Here is a 23,740-nt window from a genome sequence, read left to right on the forward strand (position 1 = left end):
TGCTGGTGATGATATCAACTACTGACTGAAATCTAAGGAGGATTAATATATATAATTTAAAGATCTATGTGTAAAACTTTAGCATAGAGTAAGCCCTAAGAAATCATCTATCCCAGCCCCTACTTTTTCGGATGGGGACTGAGGATACAAAAACATAAATAGATTTGTCCTAAGTCACAAAGTTAGTTAATACAAGAGCCATGACTAGAATCCAGACCTTATTAATCCCAGTTTATGCCCTTTTCACTAATAGCAATAAAAGTGATCATTAATAATCACCATCACTGATACTGAGCAGGCAAACCAGGCTTTCTTATTATTGTTGTTGGTGGTGGTGGTGTTTTTTTCCTAAAGAGACAATAAACATGAGTGAATTCAGGAAATTAAGAAATAAATTCCAAAAAGGCTCACAAAACGCACTGTATGTCTGGGAACGGCTACAGTATTTTCTAAACATACAAAGCACCATCCACGATAATGTTGCAAACAAAGAATCATGTTTATGTGAGTCACAAGAGCCATCTTCAATTTCACTACTTGGATAAGGTTTCTTGGGCCATTGCCCTCCATGCCTCAGAGAGACAGCAGCTTCCTGGTCAAAAGAAACAAAGAATTTTTTGGTCTTATAGTAGGTGCTTTGTCAGGGCTGATGCCACTGAAATTTGAAGCAATTCAGTGTTAAGCTATAATTTGAGAAGTTCTATCGTACGTTGTACGTGCATAATAAGATACGGCATTAGGAAACAACTGAAAATTTTCAGTCCTGGGAAAAATGAGTTACCTTCTTTAGGAGGTATTTATAATGTATTTGTTTAATAAATAAGAAAGTTCTAAACCCTTTAAGACTACTTCATTGTTTTTCAAATAATTCACTTCATGGATAGAACCAATCATTTGTGGATTTAATTAATGAGTTAATACATGCAAACTTCTTAGAACAGTGGCTGTAGGTGCTTAATAAATAACAGCAAGTAACTATTACTTAGTAATGTAGTTATATCAGTGATATTTAGGTGAAAAAAAAGTCACTCCTGAGAATGTCAAACTGATTTTTTACTTTAAACTTATACTACATATGTACATAAGAAAAAACAACTGTTTTCTCTCTACTAGTCACACCAACACTTCTAGCTAGTGGGTTTTTCCTTATAAATGTTCAATTTTCCACCACACACCAACTGAGTGTCCTATAATTTAACTCAATTCTGACACTCTCTACCTGAAGATAGCATTAGACCCCTTAGGTTAAGGGCCCAATCCCAGAGGACTACTCCCACCTCCCAACTTCAGACACCAGTCACAGGTGGTGGGCCTTAGGTTACCCAGTATTTCTGTCTGACTTGGCTATAAATTAGAGGTCCCCATGATCCCATCCCACCAAATCCAATCATTTGCTAGAAAAGCTCAGGAAAACAGTTTGTTTTCTAGATTACTGGTTTATTACAAAGGACATATTAAAGAATACAAATGAAGACCCAGATGAAGAGATGCATAGGGCGAGATCCAGAAGGGTCCTGTGTACAGAAACTTCTGTCCTCGCGGAGTTTTGGGGTACGCCACCCTCACAGCCAGTGGTTGTATTCTTGTTCACCAACCTGTAAACTCTCTGAACTCCATCCTTTCAGGTTTCTATGGAGGAACCATTACACAGGCATGATGGATTGAATCATTAGCACTGGTAATTAAGTCAGTCTCCAGTCCCTCACTCCTTTCTCCCCTCCCCTAAGGTCAGGGATAGGGCTGAAAGTTAAAACTCTCTAATCACATGATCAGTTTCTGTGGCAACCAGCCCCCATCCTGTGGTTGGCTAGGAGCTTTCCAAACATTACGTCATTAACATAAACCCAGGTGTGGTTTAAAGGGGTGTCTTGTGAGTAACTAAAGCCACTTCTTGCACCTTCATAGCTCTGGAACTGAAGTCAAAATCCAAATATTATAACAAAAATGCTCCCATAGCTCTAAACACTTAGAAAATTACAAGAGTTTTAGGAGCTGTGAGCCAAGAACCATAGACAAAGACCAAAAAAATGCATATTTTTATCATATCACAGTGTAACAATATTTCTCATGTGAAAGTTACTTGTCTATCATTGGCCCATCTGAACAATGATTCTAAACATAAGACCTCTGCCTGGTATATATCATATTGCCTTAACTCAGAGCCACAGACACTTTATGATCTTTCATTAAGACATTTAGTTTCAGTCATAAAGTGCCTTTCAATTAAAGAGCAAATTGTAAAACCACCTCATGAAGGCACATTTGGGATGTAAATATGCTATTAGAAAAGGCACAAATGAGGCCGGGCGCGGTGGCTCACGCCTGTAATCCTAGCACTCTGGGAGGCCGAGGCGGGTGGATCGCTCGAGGTCAGGAGTTCGAGACCAGCCTGAGCAAGAGTGAGACCCCGTCTCTACTAAAAATAGAAAGAAATTATATGGACAACTAAAATATATATATACAAAAAAAATTAGCCGGGCATGGTGGCGCATGCCTGTAGTCCCAGCTACTCGGGAGGCTGAGGCAGTAGGATCGCTTGAGCTCAGGAGTTTGAGGTTGCTGTGAGCTAGGCTGATGCCACGGCACTCACTCTAGCCTGGGCAACAGAGTGAGACTCTGTCTCAAAAAAAAAAAAAAAAAAAAAAAAAAAAAAAAAAAGAAAAGGCACAAATGAATGCAGTTTCAAAAACTACTGAAAAAGTACACCTTACTTAATATATTTGATGATTCAACTTAAAAATAAATTTCCTTTCCCATAGGATTAAGTAATGGTTAAGCATGAGAACTCTGAAATTAGACTTGCGTAGGTCCAAATCCCAACTCTTTCACTGATTGGTCATGTGACCTTTGGCTAGCTGCTTGATTATAATGGGCCTCAGTTTTCTCCTCTGTCAGTAAGAGGAAATATACTGCCCATATAATGCATAGCTATGGTGATTAAATGAGACAATGCATACAAAACTACTACAAGTTGAACATCCCAAATCCAAAATGCTTCAAAATCTGAAACTTTTTGAGCAGTGACATGACACTTAAAGGAAATTCTCATTGCAGCATTCTAGATTTTGGATTTTTGGATTTGGGATGCTCAGCTGGTATAGTGCAAATATTCCAAAATCCAAATACTTCTGGTTCCAAGCATTTTGGATAACAGATATTCAACCTGTACTTAGTACACAGTATGTACCTCATAAATGCTTATCCATTATTTCCAAAGAAAATTCCACAAGTTAATGGGAGCAAAAACTTCTGTCTTAGGGGAGTAAAATATACAAAACTGATTTTTAGAAGAATTTTATCTAAGGTTTTATAGTAAACTATTTTTAGGTCCTTGGAAGTGTGGGGGCAGAAAGGGGATGATCCCTTTCCTCCCTATCACAAGGGTCATGGCTGATACCCCATAAAAAAGCAGATTAACAAGAGAAAAGCATAACAAATTCATTTGATCATAGTTTTAGGTGACACAGGTGCCTTCCAGGGAAAACTATCCATTTTGATACTTAGGTTCAGTGAAGTATGGACGGCCACGTAGAAATACGATTGGACAAAAAGGGTGTGATTTAATGCTAATAGACTGAGTGGGGAAACTAGGCAAGATGTATCCGCTCAGATTTTTCTTGGGCTCTCAGTGCAACATTTCTTCCTCCTGGGTATGGGGTAGGACCTCTCTGGAACAAAGGTCTTCATTTCTTTATGGCCAGCCGTTGCATAGAAAGGTGGAGGGAGGGACGGGGGAAAGGAGAAGATTAGAGTAATATATTTAGGCTTTATGGCAGGCTTTGGGGAAAGGGGGTTCTGGTTTCCATGACTCACCTTGGGGAAGAGGAGATTCTAGTTTCTGCGGCTTGCCTTCGGTGAGAATAAGGGTTGAGAGACAGGAGAGGGCCAGAGAGAGACTTTGCTTCTGAGGCTGCTTCTTAGGCCTTTACTTGGGGGTATCATTTCCTGGGCCCCAACAGCACCACTATCTCCTCTGGGACAAATTTAACTTCCATTTTAGGGTCAACATCATATTTGATCACATTACTTCTCAGGCAACTTCCTGCTCAAAGGATATTTTCTAGGGAAGGTTTTATTCTTCCTGTCTTAGCATTTTTAATGTCATGGAGTCAAGGATTTCAAAACTGTTGCTAAAGGTGCATTTATCTTGCAGATATTATTTCAGAAAGTGCTAATTTTGCAACAGTGTAATCAGCTGAAAGTTAAAACAACAATGTTTTTTGTTAGTTCAGTTCCTTCCCACAAAGTTCACAAATGGTCTGGGGAGCAGATATGCACAGGGTGGATAGAGAATGCAGGGTAAAATCCTGCTGGTGGTTTGGGTTTAGAATTTAGATTTTACTTTCACTATTACCAGGCAGGATCAACTGATATCAAATATAAAACAAAACAAGAATAGCAGGTTACTCTTAAAGAACAATCCCAGCATTGAAAAATCAAGCAGATATATGCATAATGCATAATTTTAGAATAAATGCTTTATGAGCTAAAGGGTTCAAGTTTTAGAGCCTGTAGTATAATATGAGTTACACTGAAAGTCAGAATGAGTACAAGAAATGAAAGATTTTAAAACTCATTCTTTCAACATTTAATACCAGGTCCTGTGCTAGGTGCTGATGATGGACGTAGAGATGAGTAAAGATATATTCCCTGCCCTGGAGAGGTTCCCAGACTCAGTAGCAAAGCAGGCATGTAAAGAGATAAATGGAAGCATACCAGGCCTAAGTACTGAATAGACAGATGTTCAATCTAAGTACTGTGGGAGCACAAGGAAGGGAAAATTACATTTGCCTGGAACCTGCAGCAGCTGCACAGACGTGACTTTTGAATTATGCCTTTAAGGAATGATACAGCCCAGCCTGAGTTTTCCTGTGGCTAACAGCCAAAGAGCAATGTAACATAATTACCATTTCCATACAACCTACTAGAGGAGTTACAGAATTCTAAGTCTTACCACAACCTTAAAAAGTAGCTATGTTCTGATATGTAAGAAAAGTGAAGTTCAAAGATTCAGAGCTAGCTAATGAAGCAGGATGTGAATCTAGACCTGTATTGTTCCAAATCCCTTAACAGCCCTGCACTGCCCAGAAATATCTATTTCTGCTCCCTACTGCCAACCTGTACATGGTTAGCTTGTGACTACGTGAAGTCCCAGTATGGGGACACACTCTGGAAGCTCATCTAGAATGTCAAACTTTGGCCTAAAGAATTAGGTATAAAGTGCAAGATCAAGATGGAGAACATATACATATACCAGTTCACCTCTGAACTTCAACCACATTTAGTTCAAAGTGGTTCATTCTGGTTCATGTGTATACCAGATCCCCACTCCCATGAACTGTGAGCATTCACCCTGAAGTCAGGGAATAAGCATTACACTTCTTTGAGACCCTGGCTAATTCACCCAGTGCTTTACAGAGTGTGGATGTTGATTTGCATTAAGTTGACTGAGATGAGATCACTTAGAATTAAGGTTTAAATACTACATAAAATAAGAAAAAAGTGAACTAACCAGTATAGCATAGTGGTTTTTAGACTAGTAACTCTCAAACTTGAGTGTGCATATGAATCGCTTGCCTACACGTGTAAAACTGTCCAGTTCACCCTATTAGAAGGCAGGCATGGCGCTGCAATAAAGCAACGCAGGGGGAGACTCGACTTGCAGGGGATACACGTACCATGTTTCCAAACCTTGTTGCTGTTCCTGGCTCTTCTGCTTTCAGGGCAATGAAGAGCAGTACGGACAATAGTAGCTATCATTTATTGAGTATTCATAAAGTGCTTAGCATGGTTCTGGTGCTTCAAGTATGTTTTCTGACTCTCACAGCATCTTGTAGTACTATACCTGTACATATTGATGATAAGAGGAAAATAAAACGGAGCAGTAACTTCCCTAAGTTTAAACAGGATAAGCAAAGATTTAATCCTGGTTCACCTGAGTCCAAAGTCTAGGGTTCAATGGTTCCTTGACAGAGATGTCTAAACTTGTGGTCAGGATGCCAATGGTATAAGGAGAATGGAAGGCAGAAGTGTGCTCAGAAAGCTCTTGCAGAATAAGGCCCTCCACAGGAGGTTTGTGCTTTTAGTACTTGCCTCACTGAGAGTTGAAATCCAGATAAGGTATTTAAAGAGCTGAAGCTACCTCAGAGTATTTCAACACCTACCCGGTGGCTTACAAGGGATTTGAATTTTTAGCACATTGCTAAAATCAGGCTTTGCCTTTTTCCCAGAGACCCTGTAGGAATTTTGCCACCTGCTGTCTAGGAGGAAAGCCCCAATATAAATTTCTGTCTTGGTCTAAGTTCATTAAGGCTGGTGTCAGGGTCATCTCCTAAGGTCTAGGAAGGTTTAAGGTTGTCTTCTGGGAAAGACACCCACCACCACCACTGGAATTAGAAAAAGTGTAGTATTTTGCCGGGTGAGCAGGGAGGGGGAAAGCAGTGAAAAGCCAAAGAGGACAACTTTTGGACAAATTTTCTTTTCCTTTTGGCCTAGTAGTAGAAACATGGTGAAGGGAGGTGATGGCTGTGTAAGAACAGACCCACTGGCGAATGACTACTAACTAGCTGTCTATCAGTAATTCACATACATCTATCTGTCTTTTCCAGACTCCCAAGACGGAGCAATAGTTTTAACTCTTGATGCTCTTAGAATGGCTAGTACTGATTAGGCGTTCCCAGAAGATACCATGTTTCTGAGTAATCGTGTGTGTACATTTTTTCACTGGGCAGATAGATATTCCATACAGAGAGTTGCCAGCTTTCAAGAATTCAGAGTTTGCTTTTTCATCCTGAAATTGGGTGGAGGAATGGGGAGAAGAAAAGCACGGTTCAGATCAATCAATGAGGGAAAACCCTTGCCCCATACTCTTTAAACAACAGGTGGTTTAGCCGTGCACTGTCAACTCCTTTACACACTTCAGGAAATTGCAGGCGGAGCATTCAAACCGAGTCTCTCTGGAACCTTGCTTAGCACGTCTGGCAGTGTCGGGCAGTTGAGGATTCCTGCCAGAGAGGAGACTTGGTTGTCAAGGGGTGCAAGGTCTTCATGATCCAGGGATATTGGGTTTCATCCTTTTCCTTCTCCGTCTCCCTCCATCAACGCATCCCACAATCCCCTCCCCACCCTTGTGTTCTTATGAGGCCCTTCGGTTCCCCTGTGGAGGGGTTATCTTCATTCTGACCCCGGCCTTTGGAGGAGTTCCCCAAACGGCTATCTTTAGCGGTGGCTGCCGCCTTCTAACTTACCCAGGGGAGGAGCCACGGTAGCCGAGCAGGCGCTGGGCGCACAGAAGCCTCGGGTTTTCCGCGCTTTGTTAGGGATGAGGGTGGAGGCGATATTAGACGCAGGCGATTCCCCCGCGCAGAGCCCTCCAGGTGGACGTCTTAGAGGTGGGAGTGGCCCTGTCGCCAAGCGAAGGGAGGACTTCTTTCCTCGTCCCGAAGCAAGCCTTCAGCGGCCGGCCGCAGCCCTCGCTGGCGGGTCCCGGACGCGCGGTAGTCTCTGCAGGGGAGGAAGTTCCCGACACCGCGGCCTGCGTCACAGCGGGGCTGGCACCGCTGAGGCGGCTCGGCGGGCGGTGGCGGCGACCCCGGGGCCGGGCGCTGGGCGGCGCTGGCTGCCGCTGGCCCGGCTGCGCGCGGGGCGGCGCTGGAGGCGGCTCCGTCCGCGGCCCGGGAGGCGGAGGGGAGGAGGGCTGCGGGGCTGGGGCGTTAGCTGCGTCCCGGCTCGGAGCCCGCGAAGAGGACAAGGAGGAAGGCGCCTCTGTGGCCGCGGCCGCAGTGCTCCGGGCGCGACGAGCAATGAGCAGCCGCCCCGCGGGCGACCCCGCCGTCGCTGGCCGCTGCTGAGCGCTACCCAGAGACAGCTCGCCGCTCCCCAGCACCCTCTCCAGCCGGCACCCTCGCGCCCAGAGGTAAGGGCGGGGGATCCGCGCAGGGATGGAGACGGGCAGCCCGCAGAGGGCCACCCGGCTCGGTCCGCTAGGCGCGCAGGAGCCAGGACTCGCCCCGCCTCGCTCGCGTCCCTGCCTCTTCCCCGCTCTCCGACAGGCAGAATGTGGTCGCCTGCCCAGCGTGTGGTGCCTGGAACCCTCCGCTTCTACGGCTCAGGGACCCGCCAAACCCTACCCCACCCATCCCACGCCAGCCCGGGCGTCCGCGCGAGAGACCCCAGCCTGGCGCCAAGCGCCGCGCTCGCGGCAGGTTCTGCGGGTGGGCGGGCGTGGGACGAGGAGAAAAGGCGGTCGCGGCCCGGGGCGATCGTCGTTCTTTCCTGCCTTGAAAATCCCTGAGACCCCAGGGCCTGCCCTTTCTAGTCTGTCCCCCCGTGCCACCTCCGAACCCCTGAAGTTGGCACTTGGGGGAGGGAAAGGAATTTGAAGGTCTCTGAAAGAAACGAGAGAGCACAGTCTGCTCACCTGCTGGACCAGAGGGGAAAGGAGGGTTTAGCCGAATCGGGCGGGCCCCAGAGAGCCAGGTGTCTAGGCCAGCGGTTGAGGCCAGGACCGCTGCCTTCATCCCAAACCCGAGGCTCGCTCAGCTTTTCCTTTCCAGCTGGTTCTCAGCAACCAGGTGGTTAGGGATGGAGTTAGGCACTCAGGAACCTTAGGATGTGCTCTGTAGACGCTGAAGCCTTTCTTTTCTACCTCAGCCAATTATTCCCTCTCCCCACCCCCAACCCCCACGCTTGCCGGTGTACACCGGCTTCCAAACAGTTTCTCCAAAACCTCGCACTGTCCCTAGCTTTGCAATAGCCACCTAGCCCGCATTCTAATGCGGATGTTTCAGAGTGTTAGGGCCAAACTTCTCTTGGTGTCAAATTCCTTAAGCATTTTAAACTCCCAGCAAACCAGCTAGGAAACATTTTTAGGAGTTTCCCATCCTCCTTAAAGTAAAAAATAAGATCGAATCAATCTTTGTGGGAGTGTCGGCGCTTGGCCGAGGGAGGCTTGAATTACCCTATTTAACACAGCCTTTGGGGAGAGGAATAGGTGGAGGAAATCGCAGTCCTATTTTAGTCACATAATTCTTTCGAGACCGCGGTAGTGTGACAAATGTAGCCTTAACTAACGGTCCCGTTTTCGGACAGGTATGTAGTGGTTTCCCAAAGCCTGGATGGGGCTTCAGTGTGGGCAGGTCATTACGATGCCATCCAGATGAGGGAGGAGTAAAAGTGATGGTGATCCTCTCTGTTGGCACAACGCTGCACAATCGCCAGAGCCAATCCACTGTATACATGTAGAAATCCTCCTTACTTTTTTAACAATTTGTGGAAAACTTGTGAACCCAAAACGTAATCTGAACTTCACAAAACTGGCTCAGGTTCATAAACAATGTGCTGGATGTGTGGACAAAGAAAACAGATTAGATTTATACAACTGTATTCTATTTTGAATTTCTTGTGACTTGCTTGTGAAGGCAGGAGTGTAACCCTGATTTGCTATACTTTGGAGTGATTAACTTAAATTCCATTTTGGAGTCTGTTTGTTTATTTCCTTTGAGAGAGCTGTAGGGACAGTTTTGCAAAGATAGATATTTTCCATGATTCATGTAATAGAGTGATCACAGATAGGGCCCACCAACCCAATGACTGTATCAGCAAGCATATTTAACAATTTTCTTGTTAAAAAAAATTATCAAAGGCTTTGTTAAAAATACTAATCTCTTTTTTCTCAGATTGACTAAGCACTTAATGAAATGCATATTAAAAAGGAATGCTTTTGTGAAAAATATGCATTAGGAGCTATAAGAGAAATGAATGAAAATGTTTCACTTATATGAAGTTTATCTTTTAAAAACAATACAAAATTAGAAATACTTTTAACTCCTAAGGTGTCCAAGTCTTACCAAATTGTTGTTAAGATCTTTTAATAGTCTGTAGTAATTTTGTTATAGTCATAATAGAGCCCAAGTTTAAAAAGAAATGAAGTGGAAACTATACTTATTTGCAAATAATTGTGTTAATGATTTAATGTGAATAGTCTAGCTGTGATAGGTAATTAATACACATTATCTCAGATTCTTACAAAATATTCCTAAGGTAGATGGTACCATCCACATTTACAGAAGAAAGAAGCTCAAAGTTTGTGACTTGCCAAAGACCATACAGCTAAGTTAATGACTGAATAAGGCCAAGCCTCTTTAGTCTTACTGATATACTTTTTTCTGTTATCCAAAACTGCTGTGCTTTTTTTCTACATAAATTTATTGTTAACTTACTATAATGACTATATGGGAATACAGAGGTTGTAAAATCACCTGTCCAAGGTTTTTCATGTAGCTAGTATACAGAATTTGAATTTTGAGCCATCTGTTTCCAAAACCTATGTTCTTGCCATTGATTATATTAAATGACTGATTCAGAGTTCAATCTTATGGACAATTCACTCCTGCCCACCAATTTTTCTCATCTACATGTAGCTGATGGTTTCATGGGCTGCAACATACTCCCAAGATTTTATATTCCATTCCTGGATCACTCATGAAAGCATATTACATCTAATGAGCATTACATTGGTATGGAGGTATCCTTGAATCCACTTAATTTCTTTGGAAATATAAATCATTCTAGTTTGTCATGGAGTAAAGAGCATGGCCTCAAGATAGGAAAAGCTGATATCAAATTCAGACTCAACTGCACAGCAGGAGTGCAAATGAGCTCACATTTTTCAACTTCTCTGAACTCTAGTTTCCTCGTATGTGTTGAGGTTAATAAAGCCTATCTAGCTGGATCATTGTGCAGATTGAACGTAACAATGCATGTAAAGGACAGCTCCTGTCACCTAGTGGGTGCTCAGTAAGGATAAACACCAGTGTATCCTAGCACTAATTGAAATTTCTGCTGTATTTCTTTATGTACATTTTGCATGCATGTAATGATTAGTCACTGCTATCAATGATTCACTCTTCACACAGCTATACAGAGGTCTAATCTGGTTTTTAGTACCTTTAACTTTTGAATTGCATCATTTTTTTGTAGTCTTTTTTTTTTTTTTTTTTTTTTGAGACAGAGTCTCACTCTGTTGCCCAGGCTAGAGTGAGTGCCGTGGCGTCAGCCTAGCTCACAGCAACCTCAGACTCCTGAGCTCAAGGGATCCTCCTGCCTCAGCCTCCCGAGTAGCTGGGACTACAGGCATGCACCACCATGCCCGGCTAATTTTTTTCTATATATATTTTGAGCTGTCCATATAATTTCTTTCTATTTTTAGTAGAGATGAGGTCTCGCTCTTGCTCAGGCTAGTCTCGAACTCCTGAGCTCAAACGATCCGCCCACCTCGGCCTCCCAGAGTGCTAGGATTACAGGCGTGAGCCACCACGCCCGGCCTGTAGTCTTGAGTTAGAAACATGCACTCGCCTTTTGTAGTTTTTCCTTTACTCTGCATTTTTGAGAACTTTATTAGCGATATTTCAACGGATTGGAATTTGTATTTTTTGGCAAGCACACTTTCCTGTTTTCTGCCTCTCCTGATCTCTTAGCCTTGCTTATCATACAGAGTATCATGACAATGCTAGTACCTCCCTACCGCATACCTCACTCTTGACCAAGCCTCTACCAGCTGAAATTCTGCATCTCCTTCCAGGCCCAGCATAAAAGCCACCTCCTTCCTGAGCCTGTATGCCTCCCTCTAAATCTGTTGTCAGCTCACTTATATAATAATTCAGACAACATGTACCCCTAATGCTTTTTAAAATTTTTAGTTATGTTCCCAGGTAATATACTATGAAAGACTGTAAACTCTTTGAGGTCAGGGATAATTTTTTAAGTTTATTTATATTCTTTGCTTGGGATAACACATAGATGGTTTCTATTTCCTGAATGAAAGACACATCAGATATTCTAAGAACCTTACAATAATTAGGAAGGACACCCAAATTATTTGTCTCTATTACATGATTGTTGTTGGCAACACCTTCCTTGTTATCTTGAGACTTGTTCATCCCAGCCTTCTCCACTAATATAACTAGTGATTACCTTTACCAGAAGGCCATCGTTCTTAAATAAAGCCTTGGCCATTAGGTACTATGTAAGATAGCTATGTTTGACCAATAAATTGCTCCCATGTTGATATAATAACCTCATTAGGTTGCAAATATATTGAGCACATTGGTAGTTGAGATAGGGTAATGGCCCAGATGGATTTCTTTAATTAAGAATAGGATTTACCTGAGAGAAAGGAACACCTGCCTCAGAGAGAAGGTTGAGATAATGAGCAAGGAGGATTTCAAACCACTTGGAAATAGGACTAATCATGGCTCAGTGCAAAGGTTACAACCAAAAGTGACCTTCATGAGAAAATTAACACAGGCAAAAGACCCAGACAGTCTCACCACAAATATAAAGGGTAGAAAAATAAAAAGGAAGAGATAAAAGAAATTAAGTATGCCTGTAATGCTGTATGACTGAGGCCTGCTAGACGTTGGTCATTCCTGGACTATAAAAATAGGAAAGAGACTGCAGGGTCAAGAGGGGCAAGAGAGGAGAGAAACCAGTGTAACCTTGGACATCTAGCACATGAATATACTCCCACTTGCCGTGGGGCCAGCACAGAAGGTAAGAGAGTAATCTTATAGCTTTGTTTAAAGCAGATAATTTGGCAGGAATATATTGAAAATTTCCCAATCATTACAAAGTTGAGAATGATTAAGCTCTTTTTCAATATCAGGCATTAAACAACAACAACAACAGAAAATCTGGAATATCTACTTACAAGTGTAACACTGTCACAAGTTTTGGTAGTGAATTTAGGATCATTTTCTGGTGTTCCATGGGTGTCCTTGTAGAATATGGTTCTATAGTCTATGGTATATCTAACCAAATGGCAGTTGATGGAGGAATGGTAATAGGGGTTCAGAAAATAAATAGGGTTCAGAAAAGAAAATGAAGAATTGGCAAAATTAAAAAATCAATTTTAAGAAATGTTTTAAAGCTTAGGGAAGTAACTGAAAATGTCCCAGATAACCGAAGTATTTTGAGTCAAGGGAATCCAGGAGAGCTATATGTTCTTTAAGCAGCGGTCCCCAACCTTTTTGGCACCAGGGACTGGTTTCATGGAAGACAGTTTTCCATGGATGGGGGCTGGTGGCGGGGGTGGGGGGAGATGGTTTTGGACAAGTTCTCATAAGGAGTGTGCCACCTATATCCCTCGGATGAGGTTTACAGTAGGGTTCACGCTCCTAGAAGAATCTAACGCTGCTGATGACCTGATAGGAGGCGGAGCTCAGGCAGTGATGCAAGGGATGGGAGTGGCTATAAATACAGATCAAGCTTCCCTTGCTCACCTGCCGCTCACCTCCTGCTGTGTGGCCCAGTTCCTAACAGGCCACAGACCTGTACCAGTCTGAGGCCCAGGGATTGGGGACCACAGCTTTAAAGAACCTTTCAAAGGACTCAGAAATGTAAGTTATTCCCATACCAGAAAAGGTTGTAAAGGTAGAGCAAGAAGGAAAGTTAGTCTAAACCAAAAAACTACCCAACAGCTCAAAAAATACAACGGAGAATATAATGGAACTCATAGAGAAATGGTTTTCAACCTTTTTTTCATTATCACTCTCAGCCTGCGAGATTTTTAAAAATAAATCATAATACCACAGATTCACTGTTTATCTGTTTATGAACTGTGACCCTTTGGTGGATCACAAACCATTATTTAAGATTTTTTTTTTACCTCACCTTCCCTCCCCAACGCATTTTTACCAGGGGCAAGATTGTCCTCATTGAGAAGACATGGTGTAACATGATTCTATATTATATTTGAAAATCACAAAAGAGCTATATGAAACTTAAAGACATGAAGAATAATCAATACATCAATATAGTTTGTATGACTGTAGATGATACCTTAATTTACAAATCCTCTGGAATTAAATTGCTTTTATTTTACCTCTATTTTTAAAAAGCATAATTTTTTGGCTCCTAAATAGAAATTTATATGTAAAAAATGTAAAACTCCTAGTCCCAATTTTAATTGGCAAAATTATTAAATTCATAAAGGTACTTCCCAAAGTCCTCTTTACCTGCATCCTTCCCCCACAACCTCCACCAACTTCAAACATTAAACATCCTTTATTTCTGTTATGCCGAGAATGCTCTGATAATAGCCATTCATTCTTATGACTAGTCAATTATGTTTGGGTATAAATTAGTTTGCCTCTACTAGAGATTTTGTATTTTAAACTATTTATTTATAATTATGAAACCCTGTGCTCTATATCTGAGAAATTCAGTTGGCAACAAGTGAATTTTGGGGGAAGGGAGAACCCCTGAAGTCATTTTGGCTTTTTCATGTTCAGTTCCTTGCTCAGGTTCTGTAAGGAGCGTGAGCATGGGCTTCTGATGTCTTCAACTCCTGGCCTCAAGTGATCCTCCTATCTTCGCCTCCCAAAGTGCTGGGATTATAGGCATGAGCCACCACGCCCGGCCCTGATGTCTAGTCTCAGGAGCTGCTTGGACTAGAGGAGCTTGTCTTCTTTATGTATTGGCTGCTTTCATCATTTGGAGCCTGTCATACCCTGACATGCTCCCTTCCCCCAGAACAACTCATCCTTCATGTCCTCCAGCTTTTATTTTAACCATATTGTTCTTTTCCCTTTCCTTGTCCCTCAAATCTCGAGAAATATATTTGCTTTTTAACATCTTTTCTCTCTGTTTTATTTGTGGAGCTACACTGAAACTTCCACGGGGGTGGAGGTTGTATCTGTCTTGTTCACTGCTGTATCCACAGCATTTGCAAAGTGCCTGGGACATAGCTGCTCAAGAAATAGTCGTGTTGTAGGTATTTGATGATATATTTTACAGTAACAGTTCTTACCTACTATTTGGAGTATATCCATTTCCTTTTCTATTATTTTAGATGCTGGTAACAAAATTTGATAGTATAATTAATTAAAAGTCATCCCTTCCTCATAGGAACATTAAGAGATATGTGATTGAAAAATAAGGAGAAAGCATATAAATAATTATAAATTAGGAGCAAGCATATAAAAACATAAGGTTAGGACATAAAAGTAAATCCTAGGTAAAAATCACTTAATAAGCTAAAAATATGAAAACTCATAGATAAGAACCTGTCAAAATCAATAAAAATTACTATCTAGTCTTTCTCAAATATCTTCCAAATCTCTCTCTCTTTTTTTTTTTTTGTAAATAGGAAAGATATCACCTATAAATCTAACTTCTGGGAAAATACCATAGAAAATTATTTAGTTAATAACACCTCAAATTTTTAAATAACTATAAGAATGGGTTCTTTAGAAAACATTGTGAGGCTAATTTATATTACCTCCCTTGACATTAGCAAAGTCTAGGGAATGTGTTTATCAGTAAAGTCAGGAAATACCATGCAGCAGACAAAACTTTCTAGCTAAGGCACAGTTATGTGGATCATTGTAACCAGAAAGTGATTATCAACTGAAGAGTTAGCAGCTGGAAGTGTGTCCTGGATTTGGATCTGAGTTGGGTGTTTCAGCAATTTAAGGATCCGGATGGCATAATAGAAAATTTATATCTGATATTTATGTAAGTGACCCCATGGTTGATAGAGTGTTTTAGTGTTGAAGCAAGGATTTGAAATGAGCATGGCAAACTAAAATAAAATAAATAAAACAAAAGTGAAAGGAAATAGTCAAAACGAAGCAATTAAATTTATTTAAGGAAAGTACAGGTTGATACCTTGAAGAAAAATAAACAAACAAACCATACAGATGTACTACAGTTTTGGGTTTTTGGTTTTTTTTTTGTTATATTTGTTGCTGTATCACAAGTATTTAGAAGAGTATACAACATGAAGCAAGGGATTAATAAATATTTGCTGATTGAATAAATGAATGAAATGCAAGATGAAAAAAGACTGTGTGCCATTAGGGCAAAAGTAAAATTATTCCTAAGGGAATGGTGACAAGTAACTAATAAACTGTTAGAAAAAAACTTTTTAGACAAATCATTTATGAGTTTTATCTCAGTTTTATATATAAAAGGTTTCTGGTAGGTTGTTTCAGAAATTCATTCTTAGGGACATTTGATTTAAAACAGGGAATGGTTAGCTATTGTTAGGCTAGATAAAAAAATGTGGATTCAAGGTCAATAGAATCTTGACTGGCAGCTGACAATTAACTGGATGGCTAGTAGCTGGTTTCCAAGAACAAGTCTTTCCCCATTAAAGTTAATCAGAAAATTCCTTAAGCATTTTATCAGGAATATTAATTTCTTCACAAAAGGAGATTGTGAATTCTACTTTGCAAGTAGGTTCTGTTCCAAATCAAGTTTGAAACATTTACAAAAAAATAGTTGCTCAATTTAGACAATCTTTGCAAATCCATCTTCATCAAGGAAAGGTCTATCCATCTCATTCCATTTTTGTATTAAAGTCATTGCTCATTCACTATACATCCACGGTCAAGATTACCAGCAATATTTGTATAAACACTGATAATACTTTGATTGTTTTCTACATCAGAGAAGTTTTTCAAAGCATAACTAACACTATTTCAGTCTTATCTATTTTATATAGTTTATGGACTGGGCTTCTATATTTTGTATGTTCTGTTTAGCATGTTTTGTTTAAAAAGGTATAGCAAGAGGTATTTTTTTTCTTTCTGTCTTTTTTTTTTTTTTTTTTTTTTGAGACAAAGTCTTGCTCCATTGCCTTGACTAGAGTGCCGTGGCATCAGCCTAGCTCACAGCAACCTCAAATTCCAGGGCTCAAGTGATCCTCCTGCCTCAGCCTCCCAAGTAGCTGGGACTACAGGCGCACATCACCACACTCAGCTAATTTTTTCTATTTTTAGTAGAGACAGGGTCTCGCCTTTGCTCAGGCCGATCTTGAACTGCTAACCTCAAGTGATCCTCTTGCCTTGACCTCCCAAAGTGCTAGGATTAGCCACCATGCCTGGCCTAGCAAGAGGTATTTATTAACCCATTTAAACTATCCTGTTATGTGGTCAGAAAGTTCATTGCCATATGATATTGGACAACCACTAAGGCTAAGGAGTTAACTTCTTTGTGGAGGCTTTGCAAAATCCTTAAAGTTATATTTTTTATTGTTTTGTTCACACTAGAAACACTTTTTACAGTACTGTCCTCTCAGCCTATTCCAAGGCTGGAATTCAAGAAGTATCTAATTTATCTTCATCCACTTTTGCCTGTAGGAATTATAACTGTGATCCTTATTTTCTTGAGGACTCTCTTTTCCCCCCTAAGATTCTTGTCCTTCTAGAAAGTTATATTCTTTATTGTTTGAAAAGTTGAAATTCTGTAGGCCATGGAGTAGGTACCAGACTAGAATCCAGGGAGAACATTGTAGGCATTGCTACCCTTTATAAAGTGTATCATTAGTACCTTAGTAATGGGATTGTCATAGCAAGCTAAATCTGTCTCTAAATGTGATACTTTGGGCAAGCATCTTACAAATTAGACTTATTTAATTATATACCAGTAGGAAGAAGGACACATTCTTAACCTATGCAAATAGCTACATTACCAGGAGAAGCAAAGGTCTCAGTGTGTACAGTAATGATTGCCATTTTGCATAGTTTTGTGGACTAGGCAAATTTATCTTTACTTGTGTTACATTTTCTAGAGAATCATAGATTCCATAATAGTAGAGTTATCCACAAATAATTTTTTTATTGCTTTTAGGTGTAATTAGAATAAAGTTCATTTAATTGATCTTTAATAAAAACTAGTTGTGTTTTCCTAAGTTTACCTCTTTAAAGTCTAATTATTAAAAGGATTTTTATGTTCTCCTGGGTATTTACTAGTTTATAGTCACAGCTTTTCCTATTGTCATTTCATACAGTATGTTTTCCTTCATGGTGAGAGAATACTGGAGATTTTACAAGTTCCAGAATTCGAAAGAGTATACTTGTGTAGTTTTCTGAGGAATTTAGTCCCTCACCCCCTAAAACTTGGTTTCTGACATATACAGTATTATTTGATAATATACCAGTCAAACAGATTTGAATTTTGATATACCTACAAGCATAACCAATAATCAGACATATTTAAGTTAGAAGTCTTTTAATTTTAAAGACCGGGCGTGGTGGCTCACGCCTGTAATCCTAGCACTCTGGGAGGCCGAGGCGGGCGGATCGCTGGAGCTCAAGAGTTCGAGACCAGCCTGAGCAAGAGTGAGACCCCGTCTCTACTAAAAATAGAAAGAAATTATCTGGACAACTAAAAATATGTGTAGAAAAAATTAGCTGGGCATGGTGGCACATGCCTGTAGTCCCAGCTACTCAGGAGGCTGAGGCAGTAGGATTGCTTAAGCCCAGGAGTTTGAGGTTGCTGTGAGCTAGGCTGACGCCACGGCACTCACTCTAGCCTGGGCAACAGAGCGAGACTCTGTCTCAAAAAAAAAAAAAAGAAGTCTTTTGATTTTAGAGTTTTTTAAAAAGATACCCTACAAATGCTCTGAAATAACCTGTTAAACAAAGGGTTAGAGATAATCTAAGAGGAAAAATAGGGGCTTTACCAAATACCTTTCAAAAAATAAAACATCAATGTCAGTATAGCTTTGTATCAATTAACTATTGAGCATATAACAATTATAAACTCTGAACAAAATATAAAACCCAACTATTTGAAGGCATAGGAGAGCAACCAAGAGCAAGCAGGAACTGGAGGGCAGCTGATCATTGAGAACAGCAGCACTGGGTGAGATTTGAATTATGGATTTTCTCCTTCAACTATTACCCAGTCCATGTGGTGCAGAGCTACTGACTCTCAAACCCAACATTGTAGTCACACTGACTTGAAAAGTCAGAATGTTGAATTTGAGCCTTCTACAGTAGTTGGGAAGTGATGGGGAAGTCCTAGGAAAAAAAGATGTCCCATAAAAGGAAAAGCCCCCAAATCTGCATATAAACTCTTTCTAAATCTTTGCCTGACCCCAGGAATGCTTGTGGGAGGTGAGAGCCTAGCTGGGAAGGACAGCTGGAAGGCTAAAGCACCTGAACTGATATTTTAGCTGCTGCCCACCTTAGGGAAGACAGAGTTTAGAGTTTGAGCATAACCAAGTTAATGGCCTGCTAAAACCAAAATCAGTACTTTTCAGAAGATAACAGACTTTAGAGCTTCTTAACATATGAAATATCCAATATAGTGCTTGATGTGCTTATATTAGAAAAGAAACATTTAATATCAATGATCTTAGTTTCACCACAAGAAGCTATATTAAATTCCAAAAACTGTAGGAGGGAATACTAGATTTATGAGCAGAATAAATGAAATGGAAAACAGATGAATGATAGAAAAAAATTAAAGAAACCAAAACTCCATACTTTGGAAAGAGAAATCAATCTAGCAAAACCTATAAAGAAGTGGGGGTTTGGGGGAAGGGGAGAAAGAGAACCCAAATTACCAATGTCAGAAGTGAAAAAGGGGTGTCACTACAGACCCTACTGACATTAAAGGATAGCAAGGAAATACTGTGAAAACTATGAGCCAATACATTTAACAACTTAAATTAAATGGGAAGAAAATTCCTTGAAGAGCACAAATTTCAAAGCCTGACAAATTTATTTATAACCAAAAACTTTCCCATAAGGAAAACGTCAAAAAGGGTTTAATCACAAGAATGCAAGATTGGTTTAACATTCAAAAACCTATCACTGTAATTCACCATGTTAAAAAATCATATGGTTTTCCTCTTTTACTAGCTCAATAAATACATTCAACATTTTCAACATCTATTCATGCTAAAATTCTCAAAGATTATCTGTAAATCTCATAAAGGTCTTTTACTTTAAAATAACCTATAGCTTACATCATACTTAATGGTGAAGTTTTGAATGCTTTCCCCCTAAAATAAAGAATTAAGCAATGACATCTGCTCTCATCAATTCCATTCAACATTATCCAAGAGGCTAGCCAGTGCAATAAGGATGAAAAAATATTAAAGATTAGAAAGAAAGAAGTAAAACTATGTCTCCTTACACACTTTGTGGTTAGAAATTAGGATTGTATATCCTAAGGAATATACAAAGCAATAACTAAAAATAAGTGCCACACTAATTTTTAATTGACATGCAGATATTTAAAATTTACAAAAGGAAATACAAGTAGAACTGTTGATAATCACTGTGTCAGTCAGCCCTTGGATGTGAATATGATTTTACTTGTCCTGAAAGGGTGTCTAATAACAAAATCACATTACTAGTATTTTGCTTATTATTATTATTATTTTTTTTTACTTAACAGCTTTTCCCATAATGTGAGTGCAATAAAAAGTGCTGCCTACTGTTGACCAAATTAAGGAGCAAATCAATTAAAACTAATTATTTCCAGCATCCCTTTAACTTGTGAGTGCCACATCCTGGATTATAGGGGAGGGAACAAACCTTTGGTGCTACCTAGATGTTTTCTAGTGTGTATCAAACATGTTTTGGGTATAAAAGCATCTGCTCCTTTTTTTATTGCTCCAAATTTAGAACATGAGCTTAAAGTAAAGCAACATTGTAAAATGTTGTCAGATAAGAGTACAGATACCAAGGATAATTGAAATCCATAGTTGGCTAGCTTATTAACTAGTAACAACTACATCAGAAAGTATATAAGATATGTTAGAATTTTAATTTCTCTAGAGGCCAGAAATCCTTATTATTCTGCTTGTTTAAGTGATTGGTATTTTAAAATACCAAAAAGCAGCACAAAAGCATGAAAGCTAATTGTCCCTTTGTAAGAAAACATTTGGGTCGGGTGAGGAAAAATATTCCTTTTGCTATCTGGGTACAGTATACAGTAAGTAAATAACTTTACAGACACATATTGAGAAAAGAACATCTCAAAAATAATTTTTCTTTTTGAGTGGCCAGTTATCTATTCTACTTAGCTACTTTAAAACATAATTTTATCTGATATTTATCTTAAAAATGTTATTTTTCATATCCTATAGGCCAAAAAATGGTGGATGAGAGTTTTTAAAGTGTTCAACTTTAGTTTTTAAGATGAAATTAATTTTATAAAGCATAAGATAATTATTATAATCTTACTTGAATGTTGTAAAGAAGAAAATATATTCCTGCATAGATATGATACATAGGTTGAAACTATTGTATAATAAGTTTATTGCTAAAGATTATTCATTACCTAATTTGAATATTATCCCCCAGTCTTAAAATGAATTATTTTGAATTATAATTTACACTACCATTTAAAAATAACGCAATCACTGTTCATATTAAGAACTTATCAGAGAAATATGAATTTTCATGATTTCACATTATTGCAACATTACATAAAGTTTCCAACCATTAAAGAAACAGATATTAGTTATAATTCAATGTTGTTGAGCACATATAGCCTTAAATTTTTATTGTAATTAATGATTAGATGTCTGACCTATGAGACAAATATAAGGAAGTTAGTACCTAACAGTTAAATAGGCATCCTGTCAGAAAACAGATAGGATGAACCAAAATACATGAACCAACTGCATGAACTAAAGTACATTTTTAACAGCTGTGTTGAGATATAATTTATATACTATGCATTTGTTTACAGTATACAATTCAGTAGTTTTTAATATAATTACAGAATTGTGTAACCATCATCATAATTTAATTTTAAAACATTTTCATCACCCCAAAAAGAAACCTCTACCCATTGGCTATCACTCCCCACTCCCAACCATATCCACCACTTTTCCCAAGCTCTAACCAGCCACTATTCTATTCCTCTCTCAATGGATTTGTGCCTATTATGGACATTTCATGTAAATGGTATCATACAATATGTGATTTTTTTGTGACTAGCTTCTTTCACTTAGTATGCATTTAAGGTTCATCTGTGTTGTAGCATGTATCAGTACTCCATTTCTTTTTATCGTCAATTAATATTCCATAGTATGGGGACATACCACATTTTGTTTATCTAGTCATCAGTTAATGGGCATTTGGGTTATTTTTACCTTTTAGCTACAGTAGATACTCCTTATATGAACATAGGTATTTGAGTATTTCTTTTCAATTCTTTTTGGATATGTACCTAGGAGTAGAATTTCTGTGTAATATGGTAATTCTGTGTTTGACATTTTGATATATAGTAAATGAGGTACAATTTTTACATCATATCCCAAACTAGACCAAAATCAGTGCTAAGGCATTTAATTGTCTTTTGAATGAAGTTTAATAAAATAGTTTAATTTATACAGGTAGTCATCATTATCAGGAATATCGACTGAATTTCAAATTTTATATAATTCACTCACAGTTGTTAGCAAAGTATTACTAAAGCACCAGTAAATCTCTTTACATTTTGGGTTAAAAGTTCTGATTAAGAAATACAAAAAGGGCTGCTGAAAGCTGACCGGATATCTATTTGTGTATTTTTTGTTCCTCATCCTTAGTGACCTGTACACCATCATATAACCCCAAACTTCCCTTTTGTGCATTTTTTTTTCTTTTTTTGTTGTATGTCTGAGGAGAGGGAATTTTCCAGATTCCCTTTTTTATTTATTTATTTATTTTGAGAAAAGATCTCCCTCTGTCACCCAGACTAGAGTGCAGTGGGATGACTATAGCTCACTGCAGCCTCAAACTCCTGGACTCAAGCAATCCTCCTGCCTTAGGCTCCCAAGTGGCTAGAACTGTAGGCCCACACCACCATACCTGGCTCAGATTCCCTTATTCTAGATTTATAAAAGTGCTATTCGCATCTGTCTAGAAAATGTGAACTGCATTTATTTGAATGACTTTACAGTCTTGTTAATTTCTCTCTGGAAGGTGGTAAAGGAGCTTTTGAAAAGTAAAGCAGCTTTCCTTGAAACAGTTTTTCAGGCACTACTCTTTTACCTGGGATGATGGTGGAGGAAGTGTCTTCATAGGTTGTGGATTCTATCTGTTTGGGTCTATTTAGAGCTATTCTTTTAATTCACTGTTAGCCACAGACCTGGCAGAAATTTCCTTTAACCCTTTCTCTTCACACCCTTGTAAAGATACTCAGGAAGATTTCCTCTTTTCTCTTCATTCAAAGGCAATCCATTAGTTTAATGAGTTTTTCTCCTACAGCACAGGACTAACTCCTGTGACTACTAAACCTTCATTCTTAGAGGTGTTCTACGCAAGTGAGAAGTTATCGGTTCTAGTACATAACTCAATGACTCACTGACCAAAATGACAGAACACTATAAATAACCACTTGCAGACACAGGAAAATGTACAGAAAACCTCTAAACCAATTTTTATAGTATAGTTAGTTTTAACTTAGACAAGTGCAAATACAGATGCAGGTGTATACACAAATAAACCCACTGCAGGCAAAACACAAAAGAACTTGAGACTTCTGTGAATGTTGTCAAAGGAAATTTTTTTAAAAAGTTAAACATGACTCTTAAACAAATGTAGAATGTACATGCCAAAGATTTATTTAACTCATAAATGAGGGAGCCAGCGGGACTGGTTCTAAGAGTATTCAAGGCATTATTTTTAAAAAGAATATTAGAATAATATAGCTAGGTTAGATATAAAACTAGGTAGTATCCTTCAGGGAAACAAAAACTGTAATGTTTTGAGTTTTCTTTTCTACAGGACAAAAATGTACAAGTCTGGAATTTAATCAGTAGGAATTAGCAAGTCAAGAAAAGGTATATTCCCCTAAATAATCCTTGGGTGAATCAGTTAAAAAATTCCTGAGTATTACATTGAAAGGATATACTGCTCTCTTTTTGCCTCGTTTGCAAGTTTTGTATACTTTTTAAACAATGCATACTTGTTCATCCTAAACTTTCTTTTTAAGGGCTTTGTTG

General features: G+C 39.1%; 1 protein-coding gene across 1 annotated transcript in view; it reads left to right on the forward strand.

Moving 5' to 3' along the window:
* Positions 1–7,711: 7,711 nt before the first annotated feature.
* The window catches only part of LRRC8C (leucine rich repeat containing 8 VRAC subunit C), an 82,095-nt gene continuing 66,066 nt past the window's right edge, over positions 7,712–23,740 (forward strand). The window contains exon 1 of the mRNA XM_069478189.1: positions 7,712–7,915. The gene's annotated coding sequence lies outside the window, so the exon portion shown is untranslated. The remainder of the gene's footprint in view (positions 7,916–23,740) is intronic.

This window comes from Eulemur rufifrons, chromosome 8, assembly GCF_041146395.1.
Source record: "Eulemur rufifrons isolate Redbay chromosome 8, OSU_ERuf_1, whole genome shotgun sequence".
Lineage (NCBI taxonomy): Eukaryota > Metazoa > Chordata > Mammalia > Primates > Lemuridae > Eulemur > Eulemur rufifrons.